Source organism: Cyprinus carpio, chromosome B22, assembly GCF_018340385.1.
Source record: "Cyprinus carpio isolate SPL01 chromosome B22, ASM1834038v1, whole genome shotgun sequence".
Classification (NCBI taxonomy): Eukaryota; Metazoa; Chordata; class Actinopteri; order Cypriniformes; family Cyprinidae; genus Cyprinus; species Cyprinus carpio.
Genome location: NC_056618.1, coordinates 9,124,980 through 9,138,067, shown reverse-complemented (window position 1 = coordinate 9,138,067; position 13,088 = coordinate 9,124,980). Strand labels below are relative to the sequence as shown.

The window sequence follows — 13,088 nt, the reverse complement described above, 5'->3', positions numbered from 1 at the left end:
CCTTACGACCTGTTTTTATACAGTCTATGCTTAAGACGCTTATACTTTTTTTTTTTTTTAATCGCGCTGTGTTATTTATGTGGTGGTGTGTGTGTGGTGTGTTGTGTGTGTGTGTGTGTGTGTGTGTGTGTACTTGTTTATCGGCTACACTATGGGGACCAAATGTCCCCAAAAGAATAGTAATACACTGACATTTTTTGACATTGTGGGGACCGGCCTGCAGTCCTATGAGAAAAAAATAAATAAAAATAGTAAATTATGTTTATCTGAAAGTGTTACAATGCAAACTGGTTTAATGTAAGGGGTAGGTTTACGGTTAGGAACGTGTGTGTGTGTGAAACTATTGAATGAGCAGGTTCCTCTCGCTGTACTGTATTTTGTATTTTTCTTGGCAGAAATCAAAGAAGGTGCCTGTGGTATGCAAAGAGTCACCAAAACACAATGACTAAAAACAAATAGCCTAGAGAAGCTCATATGGGGCCCTGACTCACACCTTTTAGTTCAATAACTATCTCTGACATTTTGTTTATTTTCTGCTGTTGGTGCCACAGGGATCCCGCCTTGTATCAGGCTCGCATCCTAACGCCTGCAGCGTTTGCAATGCGTGGTTGGCACAGCGGGACTACTGTGAAAGGTAATAAGGTTACAGATGATCAATCGTTACCCTATTCGGCAATGGGTAATAAATAGGGTATAGTGTAATTATTTCATAACCTTTTTTAAAAAAAAAAAAAAAAAAAAAAAAACAATGTAACTGATTACAGGTTATTACTTTTTATGAATGACGGGGCTTGAACTGTTTTCAGGACTCGTGAGACATTTGAAAGCAGGCAGGGTTAACCTTAGTGCCCGTAACACAGAGTACAATATGTCAGGACTGGAGACACAACAGTAACGAATACTTAGATGTTGCTTGTGTTTCGGGGTAGTCACTGCAGGTTTCAAGATAATATCTACACCACCAACTCAAAACGCATATTACTATGCAGTTGGATCTACACATCAAGATACTCTTTAGAAATTGGTCCAGTTTTTTGTCTCACAAGGGTTGCCAGATTTTGGTGTGTTATGAGTCCCGTAACTATACTGGGACAGCGGTTGAAGGGATACGTGGTTGCGGGATATACTTGTCATCGCCCATGGAGTGGTCGAGACGGACCACGGAGCAGAACGCCCAGGGCAGTTAACTAAGTCCCATAACAGTATCGCACCGGTACACTCAATGCTACATTCAGAATGTTAATGGATACGCCGTGGTAGCCCCGCTGTAGGAGAAAGGTTATTATGGATCATGACCGTTCTCCCACTAAACTGGGTCAAATATCGAGCACTCGGAACAAGGAGAGGACCGTCACGGCAACAGGCACCTACCGACTAGACGCAAACGAGTGAGACGAACCAATAATGGACAATGTAACAATGAAGATAGAATGAAATCAGAACAAACACACAAAACAAGGTACGTATCCAATGTAAATCTGATCAGGTTACATCATCAGATATAAGGCTGTACGGAGGGTAAGGCAATATGAGGAATGTGCATCCTTAAGCATAATAAACGCTCGAAAAGAGGAACCAACAGACGTAAAAGTGAGGGGGAGATATAACAGTAATGGTGTACATACAAACCCGACTTCCTGGACTAACGAGCATACTTATGCGGGCAACATCACAACCCACACTCAGGTCGCGGAGTGAAAGATGACGGTTTCTAGGTATCATATTCTGCGGAGGCTATAACTGCAAAGCCGCTTGGGTGAATTTACATAAATCGTAGCGCTCGAGCAGGACCAGGCGTCGCGTCTTCGGCGCGCATCGGTCATTATCGGGATATAGACTATTAAACGCGACAAATCAGCTTAATCCGGAGTTAAAACACTATAGCCATCTGTATAATAACCACGTTTCGGTTTTTGTCACATTAACGCACAAACTTTCGACTGGAATCAGGAGAGAAAAAAAACGAACCATCTCTTTCTGGACCACGAGCAAAAACCAAAGCTAAAGGTCTGTTTTAGCGGGGACAGTCTTTCTGACAATGCGGTGATTAAACTGTCTGTCACTTCGCGGGAGTCGTGTCTCCGAAGATTTACTAACGGTTGCCTGAAGTGCAACTTCTAACTTGGATGCCTAAGCGTGCCCAGCAGAGGGAGAGCAATTTTGTAGGCGTTGTACTCTTCTACTACAGCGGCTGAGGAAACATACAGGGGGCTCTCTGACGAGTTCTATAAAAATAAAGACAAATCCAATATCCTACGATGAAAGATTATGGTAATTTTTATTAGATATATACACCAATGAACATTACATTAGACCACATAATAACCTGGCAGGACCTCCTTTAGCCTGCAAAACGGTAGCCATGCATCTAGGAATTTATTTGACTTGATTGACGAGGAGGCGGCTCCTATGTATCTGGTACCATAATGTCAACAACTGGTCCTCCAGTTCCCATACATTGCAGGATGGTGGTGATGTAGCATAAATCCCCCTTTTCCAAGTTGAACAACAAAAGTTCTATTGGGTTTCATGTCAGGTGAATTTGGATGCCCAAAGCATTGACAGAAATTCACCATCATGTTCCTCAAACCACTATTTGATGATTCCAGCAGTGTGGCATGGCGCATTATCCAGTTGGTAAAGCCCAAAGTATTCTTCACTTTTTGCATGTACACGAGGAACAGCGTACAGTGCGGGTGATGCAAATTTTTGTCATGTGTACTGTAACATGCAACATCTGATTTTTGGAACCATATATACTTACTATACTACACTATACTATACTATACTATACTAACAAAAATCAGATTGTGTAACCGCACATGCTTTGTACATGCAGGTCGCACATGTGCACTTAATTTTTGCAGTAATCAGTTGTTCCACAAGGTGGCAACACTGTCCTGGGTCATTGATTCACAGTAGAAACCTAAAGAGATGGAACATCAAATCATATATCAGCAAACTGCAATCGCCCGCAACAACAACAGATAGCCGCATTGACAAGCATTAGTGAGCGAGAAAGAATGGGATGGTTCGACCGCCTGCAAAAAATCAAATGGAGTGTACTTTGAAAGGCTACAAGGTTGACTGTATGCATACGCTAGCATACGTGTACAACAACAAAGTATAATTTGCCATTAATGGCCATCAGGGAACAGTTTGTCATGAATGGGTGCACTTGGTCCACAACGATTATCATATACCTTACAGCTGTATTAGGATATTGGGGCCTAAAATGTCCTAAGAAAACATTACCCAAAGCAAAAACACCGCTACCGCTGCTGGCCTGTGTCCACCCAACAGTGTCTCCAGATGCCGTAGCCTCTGTCGGTAATCAGCGTAGAAATCTTGATTCTTCAGACCAGGCCATTTTCTTCCAATCTCGATGATCTTGGGCCCATTTCATGCATTGCTGGCGATGGCATGCAGTTAGTAAGAATTGGACCATAAAGTTTCTTTTTTTTTTTTTTTTTCATTTAGATTAATGCTGTAAATATTAGCAGCACAGGAAGAAACTCGTCACCTTCAATTTTACACTGACGTGTTTTTTTCCACCCAATGGATCAAATTTAGAAAAACTAACCACAGCTGGTTTGAGTGTGACTCAAAATATAAACATCAGTAAAGCCAGTACTGTGAGAACGTAACATGGTTTTAAATTTATTTTCTGGGTTTTTCCATTCATTTTGAATAAATAAACATCATTTTAAAATCACTGTGTTCTACAATTCACACAGTAATGTTCTACTTTTAGACCTTTCACACAGTCGGGTAACTTCACTCTCAAAAGAAAAGCTGTCACTGAGGCAGTAATATGAACCCTTAACCTTTTTATAAAAATTGATGATTTTTTTATCCATTAAAACCAGTAAAAATCTTAATAAGGGTTAGATGAACTATAACATTATATCATATGCAAATGCAGGATGTGAACTAGGAGGGTCGAACGCAGTCAGAGGAGGATTCACACTTTAACACTTTAACCAGTTCTGCAGTTAGATCACACACTGAACCACTGAAGAAAATGTTTCACATGTTTGTCTTGTTCTGTTTGTGCTGCTGGAGTCTGACTGGTAAGTTACAAAAAAATATATAATTTTTTTTTTTTTGGTAATTAGGTGTAAATTAGAATATTGAATATTTTCATCTGCTGCTATGTACTGAAAAAAAAAACAACAACAACAACAAAAAAAAAAAAACAATGAATATTGATTATAATATACAAGATCTTGTAACTTTAAATTCATGTTTCTTTTGGAGTCAGGAACTTTACATAAATTTTTCCAGGTCTGGAAAAGTCATGAAGAATAATGAAAATCCCTACAGCGAACTGAAATGTTCAGAAGTGTGAGCTGCTTTCAGATATTTGAACTATATATCAGGCTACAGTTGTCCTTTCAAAAAACATTTATATATATTATATATATATATATATATATATATATATATAGATATATATATATATATATACTACCACAGCTATCATAAACGTCTACAACATGGAAACTCACTGGTCAAAATGTGCAGGATCCTTATAGTGCATAGAAGACTACACATTGATCTAAATCTTTCATAATATATATATATATATAGATATATATATATATATATATATATATATATATATATATATATGTATTTATTGTCAATAAATTCTGAAACTTTAATCACTGATTGTCCTCTACACTTTTAAAAACAAATTAAAGATTAAAGATGTGTTGCACTAATAAGGTATTTGATATGAATATACAGTTATAGTTAAAGTGACATTTTTTAAATAGATCATTATTGTGGTGAACTGTATCATGAACTGTAGCATTAGGCTACTATGAAGGGGGCTCGGGTTGCTGTAGTTCGTTATATATATATTATATATATATATATATATATATATATATATAGATATTTTTATTTTTTGTTTTTTTTTTTCTTCTGTTTCATAAATTATGCTGCCATATACTCTATTAATTGATATTTTAAACATATTTCCAGAAATTTGCAATTGGTGTATCAGTGTTTTCTCTGTCTGTTTGATTCTAACACTCTCTGTATTGATAACAGTAGCGGGTTTCTGCTGCTGCTCTCAACTTCACTCAACCTCGTGTAAATGAAGCTGATTTCAGGATTTGTAAACCATCAGAGGATTTAATCCATGTCAAATCTGTTCTTCATGTGTGTTTGGTGAATCAGTGTCAGTGACGGAGGGAGATTCTGTCACTTTAAAAACTGATGTTACTGAAATACATGAAGGCGACATCATAATGTGGAAATATGGAGCGGGAATGTCTAATATTGCTACAATGAGCAAAAAGAAGCAAAACATCTCATGTGACTTTCCTGACAGGAGATTCAGAGACAGACTGAAGCTGGACAATCAGACCGGATCTCTGACCATCACAATCACATCTGAACATGCTGGACTCTATGAACTAGATATAAGTGGAGCAAAAGAGACATTAAAAACATTCAATGTTTCTGTCTATGGTGAGAAGAGATCAACTGTCGAAATGTTCACATATTCTATTAACATAGTCAAATATTTATTTATTTTATATTTTGAGATGACAGAAACATTCAGTGACCGTTAACACACTAAACACTCACTCAACACAAAATTAACTGATTCACTACATTTCACAATGTTGAAAATGAGACAGCTGTGTTCATATTCCTCTTATTCTCTCATGTTTTCAGCTCGTCTTCCTGTTCCTGTCATCAGCAGTAACTCTTCAAAATGTTCTTCATCATCATCATCATCTTCATCACAGCAGAATTGTTCATTGGTGTGTTCAGTGGTGAATGTGAGTCATGTGACTCTCTCCTGGTACAAAGGAAACAGTTTATTGTCCAGCATCAGTGTGTCTGATCTCAGCATCAGTCTCTCTCTACCTCTGGAGGTGGAATATCAGGATAAAAACAGCTATAGCTGTGTGCTCAACAATCACATCAGCAACCAGACCACACATCTGGACATCATTCAACTCTGTCACACATGTTCAGGTACAGCAGCAGTGATATGTGTGTTTACAGTAGTGATCAGACTGATGCATTCACTTACATTGATCACGGTCTCTCTTTTATTCTACTTCAGTTCCTTCAGTTTCTCTGATAGTAGTGTTGATCTCTGTTTCTGCTGCTGGATCTTGTGTTGATTGTAGCTGCAGTCGGGATCTTCTGCATCTGCAAGAAACACAGAAAAACTGGCAAGTATTATTTACTCTTTATAAACAAGTAAAATAAGAAATAATTCTTTAATAATATGTTCTCAATATATTTTAGCCAACGGATAGCCATATTTTGTAATTTAATTGGAAGTATTCTCATACTTTTCATTGTTATAATAAATGTCTATTTGTGTATAATGACACTGAGCATAATTCTTTACTCATCTCATAAAAAAAAATACTCATCAAAAAAAAAAAAAAGCTTTATGAATCTTACATGCGTAAAGATGTGGCTGGTGCTCTGAAATTCATATGAATGATAACTTTTGTTGTGCTTGTTGAACTTAAGTGCTGATTAAATAAAAAGATTGTAAAAAACGTTGCTTTGTCAAACATCACATTTGTGTTTGATATACGTATAAATGAATGTGTGATTTGTGTGTCTCTCTAAATGTAATGATTAACACTCTTTTAGGATCTATTTGTGTGTGGAAAAAAGTTATAGTCCTGATGGATAATTTAAATTGTTAATGCCATTTTTATTTTTCATCTTTAAGTGTTACTTTGGTGTTAAATTTGAAAGCAGAAATATAACACAGATGCTGTGAAGAACCAGATCTAATAAGAGGTTTGTGTTTTTAATGCATCTGTCTTTGTTAAAACAGTTGAGACTTGTGAAGTAGTGATCATTTATGCCGAGACGACATTCTATAAAAGAAACGCACAGAAAACGGTAAGACAATTTATCGTTAATTTCTTGAGTATCTGTATAATTGGTAACACTTTACAATAAGGTGTCATATATTAACATTAATGTATTGATTAACATGAACAAACTGTGGACAGTTCATTTGTTAAAGTATTTATTAAAAGTACAGTTGTTCACTGTTAGTTCACAGTACATTAACTAATGTTAAAAAACACAACTTTATGTTTTAATAATGCATTAGGAAATGTTTAATTTGATATTAAATAAGATTAAAAATGCTGTAAAAGTACTGTTCATTCTCAGTTCATGTTAACTAAAGTTGTTAAGCAATGTTAACTAATGAAACCTTACTGTAAACTATTTCCTTATAATTTCAGAAGAGAGTCTGATGTAGATCAGTGTGTACTTTTGATTTTGTCTGGCTAATATTTTAGTCCATTTCCACTAATAAAAAAAATAAATTAGTAAAAATAATCATGTTCTGGTAAATCACAGAAATTAAGACATACTAAATTGAAAGTATGCGATGAAAAATTCTAATTATTAGAAATCAATATACAACGTGTAAGTAATGAGATATAACAAGGGTCAAATTCTAATTGAAAATGTTGAAATTATTACATACTAATTTTAATCATTATATCATTATATGACTCAAGCATGTTATAATTTGTAATTTTTAATCACATAATTTTGACTTTGTTTGTCACTTTTCTTTTTTTGTTATGATTTACCAGAGCATTATTATTATATTTTTTTTTTCCCTTATAGTCACCATAACTACTTTCTGTTGGTCAGTGTATTGTCCCAGAAATAATTGTGGTAGTATTGTCATTTTAAGACCATTTTATGCAACTAAATATTAATGATAATATAACAGCATAATAATGCAAGTAGTGCGTGCATAATATTGCATGCACAAGATTCTGCAAAAGACAGTCAAACACATCCATCTAATGCATGTTTGCATAGAAAAACAATAACAACAAAAATTAATATACAGCACAAGAAGAATTCAAAAATGCATTCTCTCCTTTGTGAAACTCCCTTTACACTAGCTGTGAGAGAGCAACCATTTTGCATTGTTACATTCACATATGTACCAGAACTGTGAATTGTGGCTTTGAGTCGATTCAGATTTCCATCCTGGAATAATAAATGTAATTGTTTTTTTTTTGTTTGTTTTGTTTTTTTGTAGTACCAAGTCTTTTATAAACACATGGTGCAGTTTTGTGATATATTATTATGCTATGAAAGCTCATTACTGCCTTAGGCCTGTCACAGTAATCAATATATTGAGTTATGGCACAATATATGTAAAATGTGGACAGGTGAAAAGAAGGCATCATTTGAGGCCCTGTAGTGTTTTCCTTACAAAGCCAGACTCCTATTGTTGCTATTGCTATCATTATTATCAGTAGTAGTATTATTATATATTGTGTTATACATTTATTTACAGAAAGTCGAAGAGGATCATGTGGAATATGCACCAATCAAAATCAGAAGATGATCAAACTTTAATGTTGTTCTAAGTACTAGACTATTGTCTGATCATTGGGAACCTCCTGCAACGACCTCAGACACTGTGATCTATGGATGAGCATTTCACTGCAGCGTTTTCATGTTTGCAAAAACATAGATGCAAACTATCCATCAAAAGGTGATAAAGTAAACTCTGCTGTGGTACTGACTTATTTATATCTGTACAGAAATTGGTTTGATCTGTGCATGGAGAATGTGTCTACTGCTGGATGCTTGCATTTGATGTCAGTTTGTTAGTGTGTGTCTAAGGTGTCAATAATACATCTGTGTGAGCGTGGTGCCGTGCGAGTGTGTCTGAGGTGTCTAATAGTGTCTGTTTGAGTGTGTATCTGTGTGTCTGAGGTGTCCAACAATACGTCTGTGTGAGCGTGTGACGGTGAGAGTGTGTGTGTCTGAGGTGTCAATTAGTGTGACGGGTGTGAGTGTGTCTGAGGTGTCAGTCTGGGTGTCAGCATGTCGTTGCAAGGATTTTTTCATTTATGCTCACATGAATCCTTTGCCTACTTTACTACAAAATACTAAAATCAGTAAAGGGGTCACGACATGGATTTATTTTTATCATTTTCAAATTTTCCTTGAGTTTTTTTCAACCCTCATTCTGGACCTTTCTCAGAAAAAGCCTGTTTTTAAGGGGCGGTCCTTTAAGGCTTCTCAGTAATCGGCCGCTGTTATTATTGGCTAACATCAAACAGTATCAACGCCCCCCGCGCTATGAATGTTTTGAGGGCTAAAGCGAATGTTCTTTGACTCAGTTTGACGACGAGCTGAATCAAAGCGATGTTCTTTTACTCAGTCTTCCTGATTGTCGACAGACTCGAGCGCGTGGACTGTGTCAGAAAGTGAATGTGCATCTCTATACTGTATCCAGTGTAGACAAGATGGCAGCAGTGACTGCAATTTCTGTTTGCTTTTGATGCGATGTGACACTCACATTCAGTGTGTAGTGTCACTAGCGTCAAGTAGTCAAGTCTGCTTTATTGTCAATTCTTGAATGTACAGCATACAGAGAATCGTGCGGAATGCGGGGGCCTAGGTTGAGGTCTTGCTCTTGGGGCGGTGTTTATTCAAATCTTTGTGCCCGGATGACATCACCTTTTCCCACTGTATCCAAAACTACGTGACATACAGCCAAGTATGGTGACCCATACTCAGAATTGGTGCTCTGTATTTAACCCATCCAAAGTGCACACACACAGCAGTGAACACACACACCATGAACACACACCCGGAGCAGTGGCCAGCTATTTATGCTGCGGTGCCCGGGGAGCAGTTGGGGGTTCTGTTACTAGCTCAGGGGCACCTAAGTCGTGGTATTGCCGGCCTGAGACTCGAACCCACAACCTTAGGGTTAGGAGTCAAACTCTCTAACCACTAGGCCACGACTTCCCAGCTTGATTTGAGCTTGATTAAATAAATGCTTTGTTAATAATGAGGAGGATGTTTAAGCTATGAAACTTGCAGGATGTTTAAATGGTACAGAGACCTCTTATAAGACAAAAGATCAAGGCAATTTTGATTTCTCATGTCATGACTCCTTTAATGCTGATTTTTGACAAAAAGGTCCCAATCAAACAGTGATATTCAGTGTGAAAAAAAAAAATCATTAATACTTTGTGTGCATGCTGATATATACATTGTGTGCATAGGCAGTATGACTCTCAAAATACAGCTGATGTCCGTACCTTTTCAAAAAGTACTACATTGTACTTATTTACCCTTCAGAATTTAAAAAAGGTGATGCACCAGTGAGACCTTACCTTTTTCTCTGAGTGTAGTTTCTGTAGTTTCAAATCATGCTAAGCAGAATACATCATCTAGAGTGTTTTTTTTTTTTTTTAATAAAGGTATATCCTGCTTTTTCTGCCAGTGTCTGGGTCATTTAATGAATAAATTCAATGTATAATTTACAATTTATGATTTGTTCTTGATGGTGGTAAATCATTTCATTTGTTTGCAACAGCTTTGTTGAGAAACTAACAAAGCAGTATATATATATATATATATATATATATATATATATATATATATATATATATATATATATATATATATTGTTTTTTTTTTTTTTTCCCAATAGCATAACAGGACTTCTGTCCATAGGTAAAACAATGGTTGAAATTTCAAGTGATTAAGATAATAACCAGATCTTACCTTAAGTTTCCTATGATAATTGTAAAGATCAGACAAATGTTGACTGCTCAAGATATCTGCTCCAGGTCCAGCTGTGTAACACCACCTGAGGATCAGGGAACACAACATGAGTGATGGAGTTATCCAACGATACTCGTCTTTTTAATTTTAGTAGCAAAAATCAATATCAAATACGTGGTTAGTGCAGTGTCCTGGTAATGTTAGTACAGCTAGTGTGCTCTGAGTGGGTGGATGTTTACTGGTCAAAAGAGCCCACATGACTGATATGATAAAGTCTCTGTTATATTCTGGTCTGTAGATATGTCTCAGTTCCCTCTTTTGTTCATTGTTTCCTGAGAGTGACTTTTCACCCGATTCATCGTGCAGCAGTGTAAGGTCACTTTAAATAGCAGCACACCTCTCAGCAACACACAGTAACACAGGACTGAAGCTTTTCATTAAAGTTAATAAATGATAAACACATCTGCGTTCATTTCGAAGAGAAATGACACAAAAACGCTACCTAGCAGATGCCGCCGAGTTTATGAAATCACACAAAACATTATTTCAGTCAAATAAAGAGCATCAAATGTGTCGAGGATTTCACGCTACATGATAATAAAACATTAATACACGTGTGCAGTGACACTAAATGACCCTCTCTATTGTTTATAACAGATCCGCAACAGCATCCGTTCCGATTCATCTGTATTTTTATTTGTGTGTGTGTGTGTGTGTGTGTGTGTGTTGGTCTGCAAAGCTGTCATGTTGTTGCGTTTTACATAAATAGCATCCCGCATCAAGTGTATGTGTCTGCATTGTAAACCTAAAAACCGTTAGAGAAAGCAGATAAACACAACACACACCCTCAGAAACGAAACTAATAAAGCGTTTGACCAGTGGGTCTGAAAAGTCGCTAAATCTAGCGACAAAGTCGCTAAGTTGGCAACACTGCACTAGAAGAAGATGGTTTGGATTTCTTATTATAATGTTTACTGGGCTGGTATGTATTGAGGTCCTAAACATATTGTTTTAAATATACTTCAATTAGCTTCACTAAGGTATTGAAACAATCAATGTTATTATTATTAGCATCATATTTGCAAAAACAGCATCCACATTGTGCACTTTTTATAAATTGCCTGATATATTAAAACACAAATATGCATATGTATTAGAGCGCCATCCAGTGTTTCAATTTCAAAGAATTCAGTTATTGATTGAATCAGGTGATATAATCATGTTTTTTATTTCGGCTTCTATAGATATAAGTTGGATTAGTTTTTTGGGGTCTGAATACTTTCCATACTCACTGTATTGGGTCTAATTTATTTAAGTGTTAAATGTTTAGTTTGGTATGAGTATTTTAAAACTTTATAGATTTATAATATCTGTACAGTCACTTGTTATAGTTTGCTATGGTTTTGAAGGGTTACAATGGCATTAACAGAATATTCCAATTTTGATACAAACTATGTTTTTTTCTTTTTTTTTTTTAAAAAAAAGTGGTGATTAACAAAGGCCTTACCTTACTAAAGTTTGGAGAAAGCCCTTGAGGGACAAACTAAGCCTTGTCCCAAATGGGACTTCATGAGCACTTGCTCTTGTGGACTTACAATGACCGCCATGACACATGTCCACGAGACCATACGGACCATATTTTTAAAACATCGTTATCTCCACCAGTAATGACACTCGTGCGGAGGTTGTTTTTGAAAATTCAAGTTCAGCAATTGAATGAAATTTAACAAAGGAAGGGCACATAAAAGTGGACTGTAATGCAGCCTCAGAGGAAAATCATGAGAGCTTAGGGTTCCGTTTGGAACAAAGAACTTCTTCACACATAAGATGCTCATTTGTCTCCACCTACTGGTGTAACTTTGTAACCAGCAGAAATTGTCACTGAATGAATCAGTGAGCAAATATTGTGTTATTCATTACATCATTTACTGCACTTGAGTAACATTATATTAGATCATATTAGACATATATTAGATATTAGATTATATTAGACATTGTATTAGACATCTCTACCAAATTATAAGATTACACGTTTTAAATGATTACTAAACAATATTGATAATATTTTGGTTTTATTGAAAACTAAGGAAATAACTGCTAAAAAAAGATAATTTAATAATTGATTTTACATGAAAAATTCTTATTAAATCAATGAATGCAACCATGGTGAACAGAAGTTTCTTACTTGAAAGTTTTTCCATTTGTATTTTAATGGATTAGTTTAATTTGCCTGTATGAATGTTCTAGGAGAGAAGTCAGACAGGAGGTTGATGACTAAATCAATTAATGCAACCACCCTGTGCTTTCAGTGTCTCCGGCTCCTCCTCCATGGCTCCTCCCCCCGTCGGCTCCACCTCGGGCCGTCATTATGGCTGTGGCCTGGGTTCTGCTGGGCTCCTCCTGCTCCAGGTACCTCCTGGCTCCTTCCTCCGTGGTCTCTGTTTGCTGGCCCCCTCCCGGGGGTCCGTCCTCCACTGGAACCTCCTCCCAAGCTCCCACCCACGCCTCCCTCTGTTGTTTCT

General features: G+C 36.5%; 1 long non-coding RNA gene across 4 annotated transcripts; it reads right to left on the bottom strand.

Annotated features, from left to right (window-relative positions):
* Positions 1–2,768: 2,768 nt before the first annotated feature.
* On the bottom strand, positions 2,769–11,405 carry LOC109089382. 4 transcript variants are annotated; one of them, XR_006158118.1, is made up of 4 exons: positions 10,741–11,405; positions 10,567–10,651; positions 6,059–6,180; positions 5,527–5,821 (listed from the first exon to the last, which is right to left on the bottom strand). It is a non-coding gene; the product is annotated as an uncharacterized LOC109089382 (long non-coding RNA). The 4 variants fall into 4 exon arrangements; XR_006158120.1 differs by lacking the exon at positions 5,527–5,821 and adding an exon at positions 2,769–2,926 and having other exon boundaries at positions 10,567–11,405; XR_006158119.1 differs by lacking the exon at positions 5,527–5,821 and adding an exon at positions 3,172–3,412 and having other exon boundaries at positions 10,567–11,405.
* Between the last annotated feature and the right edge of the window lie 1,683 nt (positions 11,406–13,088).